The sequence below is a fragment of the Gavialis gangeticus genome, unplaced genomic scaffold (assembly GCF_001723915.1).
Source record: "Gavialis gangeticus isolate Ggan-Ray unplaced genomic scaffold, GavGan_comp1, whole genome shotgun sequence".
Classification (NCBI taxonomy): domain Eukaryota; kingdom Metazoa; phylum Chordata; order Crocodylia; family Gavialidae; genus Gavialis; species Gavialis gangeticus.
Genome location: NW_017728993.1, coordinates 55579824 through 55592356, shown reverse-complemented (window position 1 = coordinate 55592356; position 12533 = coordinate 55579824). Strand labels below are relative to the sequence as shown.

Sequence of the window (12533 nt, the reverse complement as noted above, 5' to 3'; positions counted from 1 at the left end):
GCAGCCGCCGCTGCCGCCGCGAGAGGAGCGGAGCGGAGCGGAGCGGACACGGGCTGCAGCCGCTGCCTCCTCTCCCGCCCCGCGCAGCCCGAGCTCCGGCCCGCCCGCAGCCCTGGGACGGGGGGGACCCGGGCGGGAGGAGGAGGAGGAGGAGGAGGAGCAGCGCGGCTGAGGTGAGTGCAGCCCCGCATCCCCGCTGCCCTGTGCGGGGAGGCCTGCGGGTAGCCGGGATGCAGGCGGAGGGGCAGGGATGCTGCGGGGAGGCCTGGGCTCGGCTCGGCCCCTTGCACTTCTCCAGCTCCCCCCGCCCCCCAGCCAAGTTGGGCTCGGGGGAGAGGAGGGGCAGGCTCCCCCCAGCTCCCCGGGGGCTGCTGAGCTTTGTGACTGCTGATTTCGGGGCATCTACCCCACCCCTCCCCTCCCCAGGGTTGCCCCTGACCTCGCTGGCAGGCCGATGGCAGGGGGAGCAGACCTTGCCTTCCTCCTCTGCAGTTTCCGAAGTGCAGCCCTTCTGCCCAGGCTCCAGGGAGAGCTTTGCATTGTGGGCTTCAAAACAACCACGAATAAAATAAAATAATTGCTCTTTTGGGTCTATTTTTTTAAAACTGGTCATTTAAAAAAAAATTAAAATAAATCGGAGTTCTGTTTGAATTGTAGCCTGCCCTTATAAAGGTCCTGGCAGCAGCGCGTGAATCTAGACTGGAGTAAGATATTAATATCCTGTGCGTTTTCTGAAATCCCAAGAGTTGCGCAAGAGGAATCTGGGGCCGGAGAGCTCTGACTCTCGCAGGGAACCAGTGGCTGGGGGGCTCCCAAACCGAATTTAAGGGAGGGGGAACCCTCTCCCCTTTTTTTAAGGCTTAAAAGAGAAAATGCATTGCAGCATCCAGCAGCTGTTAGCTAGCCAGTGCTGACACCATCACTGAGTTAACTGTAGATGTCAGACTGTGCTCACCCTGGTGTGATGTCAGACTCCTAATACATGGAGCAGTGGAGAATTTTGGCCTGGCTAAAGATGCTGGATGCATCTCTTGTTTGTTTGTAGAATAGGTGTGGCATGGACAAGAGGTAGCAGACCCTTTCCCCTCCTTAGTGCTGGTTCTGCTAGATAGGCGGTTCCCTTGGGACAGCAGAATAATCAGTAACTGTCTGCATGGGTACACTGCAGGCTAGTAGGAGTGGATAGTTGCCAGTTTGCTTGGAGCAGAGTTGGTGCTGGCCAAGCTCCTTTATAAATGAGCCCCAATGCTCCCAAAGGGATGACCTGCAGGAGTAAAAAGGTAGTTTGCTCACAATACCTATCTGAACCTGAACTTCTTGGCCAAGGCTGTCTGCATGGATGTCAGTCACGAGTGATGTGTACACCTGGGCATTGGATTCAAGACTGAGGTAAACAACTGGGTTCATCCAGAACTGTGGTCTTGACGGCTGATTTCTGCTGACTTGCATACGAGGCAGTCGACTAAAAGTGAAAGGTGTTGTATCCGATTACTCAAGCCATCTGGTTTCCCTCCAGATACCTATTCCCAGTTGCTTAGGATATTGAAAAGCTGATTAAACTATTCTTGTGCTCTGCTTAGATAAAAGTTTGTGCATATTTTGTTTTGTATGCCTAGGTATTTTATAAAGGCTGTAAGACGTGTCCTAACTGTGGCTCTAAGATCTGCCCCGTGCACAGGTAGTTGAAGTTTGGCCTTTAGTGCTGTGCACAAGGTAGAGTGATGTTGGCGATGATTTCTTACCTTTGTTTTGTCATCTTGTCAAATTAGGCAACATGACTGATTTTGTGAAATACCAAAACAGCCTTATTGCAGACTCTTCTACCCTTGTTATTGTGGCTTCTTATAGAGTTTTCAGTCATATATTGCTTTGGGTTTTGGTTTTGCTGTTTTCTTTAATTAAGACTTCAGAATGATATACAATAATTGGTCTGTCCTTGCTTGAACAGCATCTAAAATAGAGTCTTAGGAGGTATTTAATATGTTGATTTACTTCCAAAAGGCACATACGTGGACAAACAGTGTCAGAAATAAGGCATGCTTATTTTGGGGTGGGAAAGGAGGAGGAGTTTTGCATCAGTATTGTTAAAGCTGTAATTTACAGGTATGACGTCAGAGATGTGAAAGATAAGCTTTTATGTGACATGAAATCTAAATTACAGCTTTGTTTTTATATCCAATAATTTATTTTGAAAAGCTGTGTTGTTCACTTAATAGCGTATGTTATAGTTGCAACAAGATACAACAGGATGTGTTTTTGTTGTGCAATAATGCTGAGTGGTTTTACCCTGTGTCTCAGCCTACGCTGGGTGTGAGGTTATTACACATTGTCTGCCCACCATGTTGTGTCTAGTACAGTACCCAACTATGAAGCATTGTCCAAGTGTTAAATGTTGCTTTCATGTGACATATCATTTGGTTCATACTGTTTTTTCAAATAAGTGGTGTTGCCTAAAGCAAGCATCTTCTATTAATCTATGCTGCAGAGAGTTGCTTAGTTGTTTAAGGGTAATATCATTTGATGTACAGTCAGATTAACAAAGGTTAATGAATATTTACCATTGAGATGTGTGCAGCATTTTAGTGCTGTGTATTTTCCAAATACATATTTGAAGTGGCATTGTAACATATTAAAACTATTTTCAACAAACTTCTATACTTTTGTTCTTGTTTTGTTTTATTAGTGATCTTGTGTTCTAGTAGCATTCTTAAATGTGTTATCTGCTTGCATGTGCTTGGCACTTTTAGTGTGTGGTCCAAAGGGTTTTCAGTCTAAACCCAATCGTATAAAAGTTGTTCAGTAGCTGCAGAGCTCTGGGCATGGTTGATTTCACTGGAGCTCCAAGTGGGTACATGCATATCTCAGTATAGGACTGGTGCCTAAGAAGGGAAGAAATAAAACCCATAGCATTTTTAATACACATTAACTGTACCTGGCAGCCCTTCAGCCTATCCATTATTTGTTGGCCAGTCTCTTGTAGTTGTTTCAGAAGCGGTAGGTAGAAGGAAAGATTTGAAGAAGTCGTCATCTTATGGGTCAGCTCGGGGAAGAAGATTGGGAGTAGAGTGGAAGAAGACACGAACATGTTTGTGGGAGTACTGGACAGTGAAAGCAAGCTTCTTTGGAACAGAAGAAAGCTGACTTCATAAAAGACAATAGCTACTGAATGAGGAAAGACAAGTGTGAATGGCCCCCATCTCCTAGACCTATGTAATGGAAAATGGAAACTTTATTCATAGAGCTGTGGAGCAAGGACAGTCTTTTGTTTATGTGCTTGTACACTGCTGGACTCAGTAGGGTCCTGGTCTATATCTGGAACTCTTAAGCATTACGTATCCTAGTAGCAGTCATGTTAGGATACCTACTCCATGTGAATTTAGAAGTAAAAAAAATCTTTTTTTCTGCAGAGGACCTATAATCTAAAAATACAAGCACTGTTATTACTATATGAGGTGGTGTAATTTCTTTGTTGGGGGGAAGGGAATGGCTTTTCTGTTACCAGTAAGAAGCAGTTTCATGTAGATCTTCATCATGACATAGGGCCCAATCTACTCCTTTTAAAATTAATTGGCATTTTGCCTTTGACTTTAGTGGAAGTAGGATATAGCCTGTGTTGTCACTGTTCCCTGCATCTGAACTTCCTTTAGCATAAGATAATGGAACAGCGTTATACTTGGAAGTAAACTCAAAAGGGAAGAAAAAGGGTGGATGTACTCAAGCAAAGTGTACTGCTGTTTCTTGCCTTGTTGCATCTTCTCTCTGAAGTATCTCGTTTAAGAAGTGCAGTCCTATGTAAGTGAGTGCCACTACTATGGGATGTTACTGACATCTGCAGTTGTATTATAGTGTATTGACTCATTATCTATGTTGGGATTATGTTGTATACCAAGTGCACTGATTTCGACATGGGCAGGTGCTTTCTAGCATAGGTAAAATTGTTCATTGTTGTAGGATTCTTGAGAGGGGGACAGTGAAATGCAGTGCTAATTCTTGGTACTTGTAAGAGGTTTTTCTTTGTGGGTATACATCTATGTCAACCATGATATATTAACAGGTTAGTATTTTTCTGATTTGGTTCTGAAAAGCATACTCTTCAAATGCAACACAAGGCTTGTACAACATTATGATTGTAATGTAAGTACCTATCATTGTGGCAGGTCTGGGGGGCATTGGCAGGAATACCTTTCCTCTTAATGTTGTACAGAGTAGTAAAATGGTTTCTAATGCAATAGTATCTCAGACAGAGTATGTCAAGCCTTAGCATTTATGTAAAGAAGCTAACATTTGCTTTGTAAATACAGATAACAGTATACAATAAACCAAGTATACCAATCAACCATCAAGGATGCGCTTATAGGCATTGCTCATGGTCTGTTTTATGTGGTGAAAAGGTGTGTGTGTATACCTCTATATATCTGTAGATATATATATACACACATATAATTAGAAATAAAGTAATGAAATTTCTGCAGCTACAAATTCCTTTTGTATATAGGTTTCAGTGGGTCTTTATTCAAAACCATTCAGAGTACAAAAGAATTGTTGTATGCCAAAGAGTGACTTCAGCAATTTTGTTTGAAGTTCCTGCCAAAGTAAATTTTGGTAAGGTATCTGGTGCAATGTCTTGCAGGGGTATGTTTAAGGGAATGGCAATAAAGAACTGCATTAAGCAGTTTTAAATTAAGAACCATATAATCCATGGGGGAAGTGTGGCGTGGTCTCTGAAATTCTTCTTTTGCTTACGTTTCCACTTAATGTCCAAACTGTTTTAAGAAGATGTGAATTTTACCAAGTTTCATTTTATGTTCCACATCCCTCTGGGGGGAAAATCTTCTTGACTCTGGTTGGAAGAATGCCCACCATAGAGGCTGCTGTGTTGGTGATTCAGGAGTGTTATGCAGGTTTTAGTGGTTGTCTGGGTGACAGAGTTTAAGCTAGATCCCTGTACTGGTGGAAACAGCAGTTATGTATGGTGAGTTAAAATAAACTTTCCTCTTCCACCCTTCTTCCTTTACCAAAAAAAAAAAAAACCTTCTTAAAGGATATTTTGTGCAGTATTTTTTGCTCTTTTCCAAAGGGGTGTGGCAGTTCTGTAAAATGATGTTCAGGGTGGGACAGTAGGAGGAGACTGGACAAATATTTTCTGCCTTTCCTTAAAATTAGGAAAGTTTCAGTAATAACACTATACAGTAGCATATGTAGGCATACTTAAAGTCTAACAGAACCCAGTAAAACAAAATATGAAACCCCAGGCTGCTCCTTTGGATTAGCTACCACTGCATTTGTGCTGCTGCCATTGCTACCATGGGAGCTGGAACTGCCCTGTGTGTCACATGCTGCTGGGTATGGAGTTGCCCTGATACACCCTTGCATATAGCTGTGTTGAGGTATTTTAAGTTTGTATGTTTCCTATCTTTGCTTCTACCGGCGATAATGATAATCCATGACCAGTGAGCAGAGAATTCATAATTATGAATTGTGTATTTAGTGGAGAAGTATTCCCAGATCTACAAGTAAGGTGGGCAGTCTCCCAAAAGGATATGTTAAGAGCCTGATCCATAACCAAGATTCTAGCCTGTAAGCTGTTTATAAATACCATGGCTTCACCTAACTTGATTCCTTGAAATAAAGAATAAAAATATTCTGACTACACATCTAAAACATAAAAAGAACTACATTAACATGTGCTTCTAAATAAACTGGGGGTAGTTTAGCTGAATTTTCCAAGTATAGGAGCAAGAAAGTTGTTTTTAAGGTCTTTTAAGGTCTAAGGACTTTTGTAGTGGTCTGCACTTGGTGGTTTCTCCCTCATGCTCTCCAATGGCCCTTATAATAAAAGCAAAGCAACTTTCACATCGTTAGGCACATTTTGGCATATGGATGTCTGAATTTTAGACTTACAACTAATCAGATTTTTGTGTTCATGGAATTTTAGGACACAACGAAGGAGATGTTTCAGCATAAATGCTTAAAGAAAAGAACAGTGTGTTATTTCTGCGTTTCTTATGGTAGCAATGGCATTTGCTGTGACTGAAGTATTTTTAGATGGCACATGAATGTTGATGTATCACCACTGGGGACTTGGACTTGTCATGGCTTACTCTTGTATAATGAGAATTTCTTTAAACTACTTTGAATAGACATCAGAGATGACTTTTTGGACACCTCCTTTTAGAAGTAGTTAAGAAAAGTGTGAGCCAGCGAACTAATCTGAGTAAAATAAGGTGAATGCAAACTTTTTAATGCTTACTGAGCAGCCAGTTCTGTCTGTGACATCCCCTGGCGGACCAAATTAGGCTGCTTCTTCCTTCTTATAGTCCCCATATTGGACATGCCTTTCACCTCTTCCACTAGCCCATCCTGTCTGTTCTAATGGATAGCGTTGCTGTGCAGTCAAGATGTGGCAGCAAAATTTGCCATGGCTCAGTCTTCTCTTGCCTGCTGATGTAGATACATAGACCTAAATCTATCCTTGCTGCCATGGAGTCCTGTGAAATAAGAAAGGACAAGGAGTCCTTCCTCTTGCATTTTGAGGTGTTGTGTTGAGCAACATCATGAGGGTTGCTTAGGAAGGCTCTTGGTGCTCTTCTTCCAGGTGGTATTCTTTCTCTTCCTGTTATAATGTGGATATATGCGACTCAGTAAGTTGTGCTTTGGTGAAGATTTGACAGAGTTCCTAGTAGCAATGGTGGGATAGCATTGTCTTATGTGAGTCCTTTTTTTTAACGGTAGTCCAAAATGAAGGACCTAAAACTGCTGAGTATCCCAAAGTAGATAATCTTGAGAAAAAGAAGTTCAGATGCCTTCTTTTCTGCTTGGGGATGAAGCTCTGGAGTTCTGTCCATTTCCCCTATTACAAAAATTGATTAGGTTTTCTTCAGTGGTAGTCTCAAGACTCTTTTTTTTTCAGTTCTAGGGGAATGTTTTTGTATTATCTGTATTTTTTTCCCTTTGGACTTTATCTTAGAATCTAATTATGCTTGTTTTCTGTATCTTGTAATGTATATATTTAGCTTATTGCCTGACCTTTGGCTGTGAGTTCCTGTAAATTAAAGGTGTCTGCCAGATGCTAGTAAACCCAACCTCTGAACTTCCCAGTAAATAAATGGTGAAGAGCATTGGGTTTTTTGTTTGTTTGTTTTTTTGCTGTACTCAAACCCCAAACCAAATGGGTCAAATTGCTTGTGCTCTGTCTTGGTTGTGTCAGGATGTATGTCTTCAAGATAAGGAGACCCTAATGGTTTTTTGGGGCTTCCCCTCTGTTTGCCTCTACAGTAAATTGCTTTGTTTCTCCCTGAAGTATCAACCAAAGAAACTGATTGTTTAAGGGAAGGGGGAGCTTTTGCCTTCCTTTGCCATCCTAATCAAAGTGGTTTACTTAGAAGCATGATAGTAAGACTTTTTTCTTCCCACATCTCCGTCTCTCCTGATTGCAGATTACTGTCTGAAATCCTCGTGTTTCACTCAGCAGAAATGTCCTAGGAAAGCTTTGGAAAATAAAACAGCTTGTCTGCATGTTCTGGAACGGATTGCTCCAGCAAAGGAACAGGAGACAGCCCTGGGTGAACACATCAGCAGCAGGGAGTGAATCTGTTATATCCAATGAAAACAGACAGGCTCCATCAAAGTGACAGAGGACCAAAGACTGATCCAAGACTAATGGGCAGATTAGGATGATTGTCAGTTTAGAGAGTAGTGTTTTTTCCCATGACAGAAGCTGGCTCTGGTACATATCTTTCTGTAACTAATATTTTGCGTGCTCAAAATGTTAGCATGAAGGGAATGGTCCTTGAGTCAAAGAACAGCAAAATCTCTAATGTAGTTAGAAGAATAAATCTCAATCTTGTGGAGATAAATAAACTCTGGTACATATAGTCTTGTGTTCAGGGTGGGACTTTCAAAGAGGCCTAAGGGAATGTGACCTAACAAGCCATTAGGAAATCCCATCCTTCAGTCATAAGGACTTGCTAACCTTCAACTGGTGATTGGGTGCTACAGAGCTGAAGTTGTTTTAGCACGCAAGCTGTGCACATGAGTATGTGTTGGGGTGGGGTGGGGGAGGTAGACAGGAAAGTTGTAACTAGAAAGGGGATGGAAAGGTCACCAGTTCGTGAATAGAACTGCATGTAAGGTCAGGGGAATTGAGCCTTCCTGCCCGTGTGGCAAATTGTCCCAGAGATTTGTTGCTGAGGCAGTAAAAAATGACTAGGAAAGTGGGTTACAGAGCACATCTTAATCTGTTAATAGCTTAATGAAGAAGTAGACTACCTCATTAGCCAGTGGTCCAGGACAGCTGTTGACTTTCCAGTGTCTACTTCTTGCCATATTATGTAGAATAAATGTGATTACCACTACTATAATTTTGCTTAACTCTAGTGTAGTAGGTTGGGAATACTGTGGGCTCCCTCCCAACAAAAATCGGTGAAGTTTATAGTTTTCCAGAGGGCAGTTTAGAGTATTCCATTTCTGTTTATCCTGAGTGAAATCATGAGTTAAAGGTAGTACACACAGCAGTGTTGGTGACTGCTTTCCAATGATTCATTCATGCAGTGTGTGTTGTTAAGAGTGGTTGTCTATACAGAGTTGGTTCCACTAGGCGCAGATTACTAGTTTCTATGTAGGTCAGTAAACATTGTGTACTCTATGTAACTCCTGTAGTTAAATAGACTTCTCTGTTAATCAAATAATTTAAGTGGTAGTTACACTTAGCATAGTCTAGGAACATATACAGACTCTTGTTCCACATAAATGAAATGGTTTAGCTTTGGAAGAGGACTTCAGGATTTGGCTTGGACTTTATTGAGGACATCTCTGAGCAGAGGATGAGACCTCTGTACCGTGCCAGGAAGAGGACCTGACAGGATGATGACTCACCCTTCCGATATGCTCCTTATTCCTGGGAGGTAGTAATTTACTACTGGCCTGTATCAGCAGAAAATAAGTAGCCACCCTGTGCTGGCTCAGCTACTCTGGTTAGAGTAGTTAAAACCAGTGGGATCCAAGTGTAGCCCATTCTCTGCCCCTCTTAACTCAGTCCCTACCCACTTGGACCAAAATCCAGGCCTCCCACAAAAAGTTGTAAGAGGGGACCCTTACAGCTTCATGCAGGCATATAGTCTAAATCACAATAGAGTCCTCAGATCAAACCCTTGTTAAGGGTTATTTTTTTTCTGAGCATGGTTTGCAGGATTTGTCCTTTGGCCTACAGTAATTTCAGATTATCTTGACCCAACTATAAACTGATAAGTAGATAAATAGAGAAGCTAGTCCAAGTGACTGACTAAAATTTAGTATTGGTTTGGATGCAAGTGAGAAAATCTCTGAGCTCCCCATGACTACTAGAGAATGACAGATATTTAAGCTATACAGTCAACTCTTCTACGCAAAAAAAAAAAGAGAAATATGAGGCTAAGTTATAGATCATGAATGAGAAATATCGAAGACCTGATCCTGTGCGCACACAAATGCTAAATTTTGCTCATGTGAGCAGTCCCACTGATTTGAAAGGTGGAGGGAAGCGGGCAGTGTATCATAAAGAGGAATAAACCCACCAAAATAAGGTTTCATGCCCTCTTCGCTGACCTGCTGTTATCCTAGCCAAGCATACAGAGAGCTCACGTGGAGTTCCCTGCTCTGGCAATTCCATCCTCGTGGGCGAAACAGAGCCAACCAGGAGTTTTGTGTTCCTGTATTCATTTCTTATTCTGGCTGAGGAAAAATTGTATTGTTGTGCGGCTTTTTTGCCCTCCGTCTGTTGACTTGAAAAGAGCCAAACAGAAGGTTTAGGACAAAAATAAGACTGTAACCCGGTTCCTGTGAGAAGAGGCAGCTATATAAGTTGGTCACTTGAAAACAAGGAATTTGTTCCAGTGTGGTTCCTCTTGCCTTGCACAAGTGCTCTGTGTGGGGTATAATTTTTTTCCAACTATTTAGTTGGTCTAATAACATTTACAAATAACCTTGTCTGCTTGTATAAGGTAGAAGCAGGGCTTGAGACTGAAGGCAAGACAGGGTTATAGGAGGAAGGCAAGATTGTCAAGGCATACGTTGGAGAGTCATGAACGGAATATGACTTGCAGTGAGGATGACTGCTCGTTTTGTCATTGCCAGGTCTGGGTTTTCTGGCTTTGTGACGCCAATTTTGTTTTGATATCAGTAGTGCACTCTGAACCCAATAAGGAACATGGGTAGCCTTGGAAGACTCTTCATTTTTTTTATTTTGGCTCCACTTGATGAATCACTCTGCCCTATTTACAGTGCATATTGCCTAATATTCTTAAGAAGTTGATTGCTTGTCTCTTTCCTCTTCCGTCTACTGCTTATCCTTTTCCTCATTGCTCTATTGTCTTTTAGGACCTTGCTTTCTCTCTGTTGCCGTTACCACCATTCAGATCCCATGTACTTGCTTGAAGACTGCTTTGTGCTGCTTGAAAAGCTTGAGACTGGCTAGTTTAAGTAGAATTTGTATTTGCAGAATGTGGCTTTGGTGCTGTAGATTACACTTGGCATGGATAACATATTTTAGCACTGCAAAAAGAGCTGGGATGGGAGTGCTTGACTCATGTTCTCTTTAGGGGCATTTTAATCTGTAATCTCAGAAAAAGGTAGTCATGAAGAAAGGAGCACGTGGTCCTTGTGCATTAAGAAGATGGGTTACAGCAGGGGTTTTCAGCCGTTTATAACAAGTGTACACTTCTGTCTCAGAGTTTTGGCTCATGTACCACCTCATACTTTTTTTCTTGTTTTTAATGGGGGGTGGGGAAGGCAGATCGAGGCCCTCGTGGTGAGGGTGGCAGTGGGGTTGAGGCTGGCACTATAGCTGAGGCAGGGCGTAGGACGGAGCTGCGAGTGGTTCATCTGAGGGGCATGGGGAGGAGGAGGCAAATTCTGCCACTGCGTACACCCTGGGAGGCTATGGGGAGCGGATCTGTGTGTGGGGCAAGGACGGGCTGCTGCTTGCTGCGGAGGCAGGAGGGGGCAGATGGAGGCCTCAGCGGTGGGGGAAGGAGTTGGGCTGGGGGAGGGGCAGGGGCTGCCCACCCAGGGAAGGACATGGTATGGTTCCCACAGCTATGCATACCCCTGGGAGGGCATGGCGGGGGGTGCCCCCATATTTGCATGAAGGGCACGGGAGGGCTGCAGCCGGTGCTGGGCGCTTCCTGGCGGTAGGTGCTGGGCTGGGCTTTGTTTGGGAGCCAGGCAGCGGTGGCACTGAGAAGGGGGGATTGTGGGGGGTACGGTGAATTCTGGAGTGGCTGAAACACCTCCCTGTAGCCCCGCTGCCATAGGCCCCCGTGGTGATGCAGGGAGTGATGCTGGGGCGGGCTGGAGCAGGGGCAGGTACTGCCCAGCCGGGACAGAGCGCAGAACGGAGCCATGAGCAACTTGTCTAGGGGCTGCAGGGGCTGGCAGCTCCCACTGCTGAACGTACCCTGGGAGGGCAAGGGGGGCACATGCCCCTAGATCTGCGTGAGGGGTGGGAGGGATCTACGGGAGGGGCTGCAGCCAGCCCAACATTCACCGTAGCCCCCAACTTCCTTCCCAGCTGTCCCATGCTTTGCCCCAGCTGGGCAGTGCCTGCCCCTGTTCCCAGCCCCACTCCCACTCCCTCCCTCGCTGTGGAGGCCTACAGGAGCCAGGCTGTAGGGTGGGGACTGAAACCACTCCAACTCCCCCATTCCAGTGCCACCACTGGCCACCCCAAGCACAGTCCAGCCCTCCGGGAAGAGGCTGGAGCTGCCCTGGTCACAACCTGCCTCACCCTGTGCACAGAGCCAGGGGCATATGCCCCCGCAGGGTACACATAGTGATGGGAGCTGGTGGTCCCACCCCAGCCTCACTCCTTCCCCCACTCCCCTTCCCCCACAGCAGATGTACCAGCTGGACTTGGCTGCTCTCCACATGGTCAGGCTCATGGATGCCTGCGTGCTGCGCTGCGGCTGTGCACACGCATGCGACAATTACTGGCCACATCAGTTCTGCATACCCCCTATGACCCTTTTAAGTACCTCTAGGGGTATGTGTATCCCTGGCTGAGAACTCCTGGCCTACAGGTTTTGTATCACAAATTGATTGTTAAGTAAGGTAGGGAATGGAAACCAGGGCAGGGAATTACTTTTACCCAGAGGTAGTCCCGGGAGTCTTGGTGTCAGGACTCTCAGTTCAAGGGCCAGGTTACCAAGTAGCAATTTAATGCTGGTAGCTGACCCTTATGTACGTCAAAGTTGGCTCAACAGAGATGAACTTGGTCAAATTTTAAAACAAAATGAAAATTGTTGGAGTCTGGGGCTTTATATTGACTGTCATTTCCCCTTAAATTTATGGATGAATCCCCATTTGTGCTGCATGCAGCTGCTTTTAACAATCTTTTTTGTTGCTTATCAAGTTCACTAAGCAATGTTATTAGGGCTGGATGAGAAACTTGGAAGGAACAGAATTGAACAAAGAAAATTCTGAGGGGAAGTGGAGGAAGCATAGGAGGGAGCACAAGTAAAAAAAAAAAAAAAAAAAAAAGGGGGGGGGGGGGGAAGAAA

At 44.2% G+C, this 12533-nt stretch overlaps 1 protein-coding gene across 1 annotated transcript in view; it reads left to right on the top strand.

The window, feature by feature from the left end:
* The first annotated feature begins 10 nt into the window (after positions 1 to 10).
* Positions 11 to 12533, top strand: part of CUNH1orf21 (chromosome unknown C1orf21 homolog) — a 262650-nt gene continuing 250127 nt past the window's right edge. Inside the window, exon 1 of the mRNA XM_019501738.1 lies at positions 11 to 173. The gene's annotated coding sequence lies outside the window, so the exon portion shown is untranslated. The remainder of the gene's footprint in view (positions 174 to 12533) is intronic.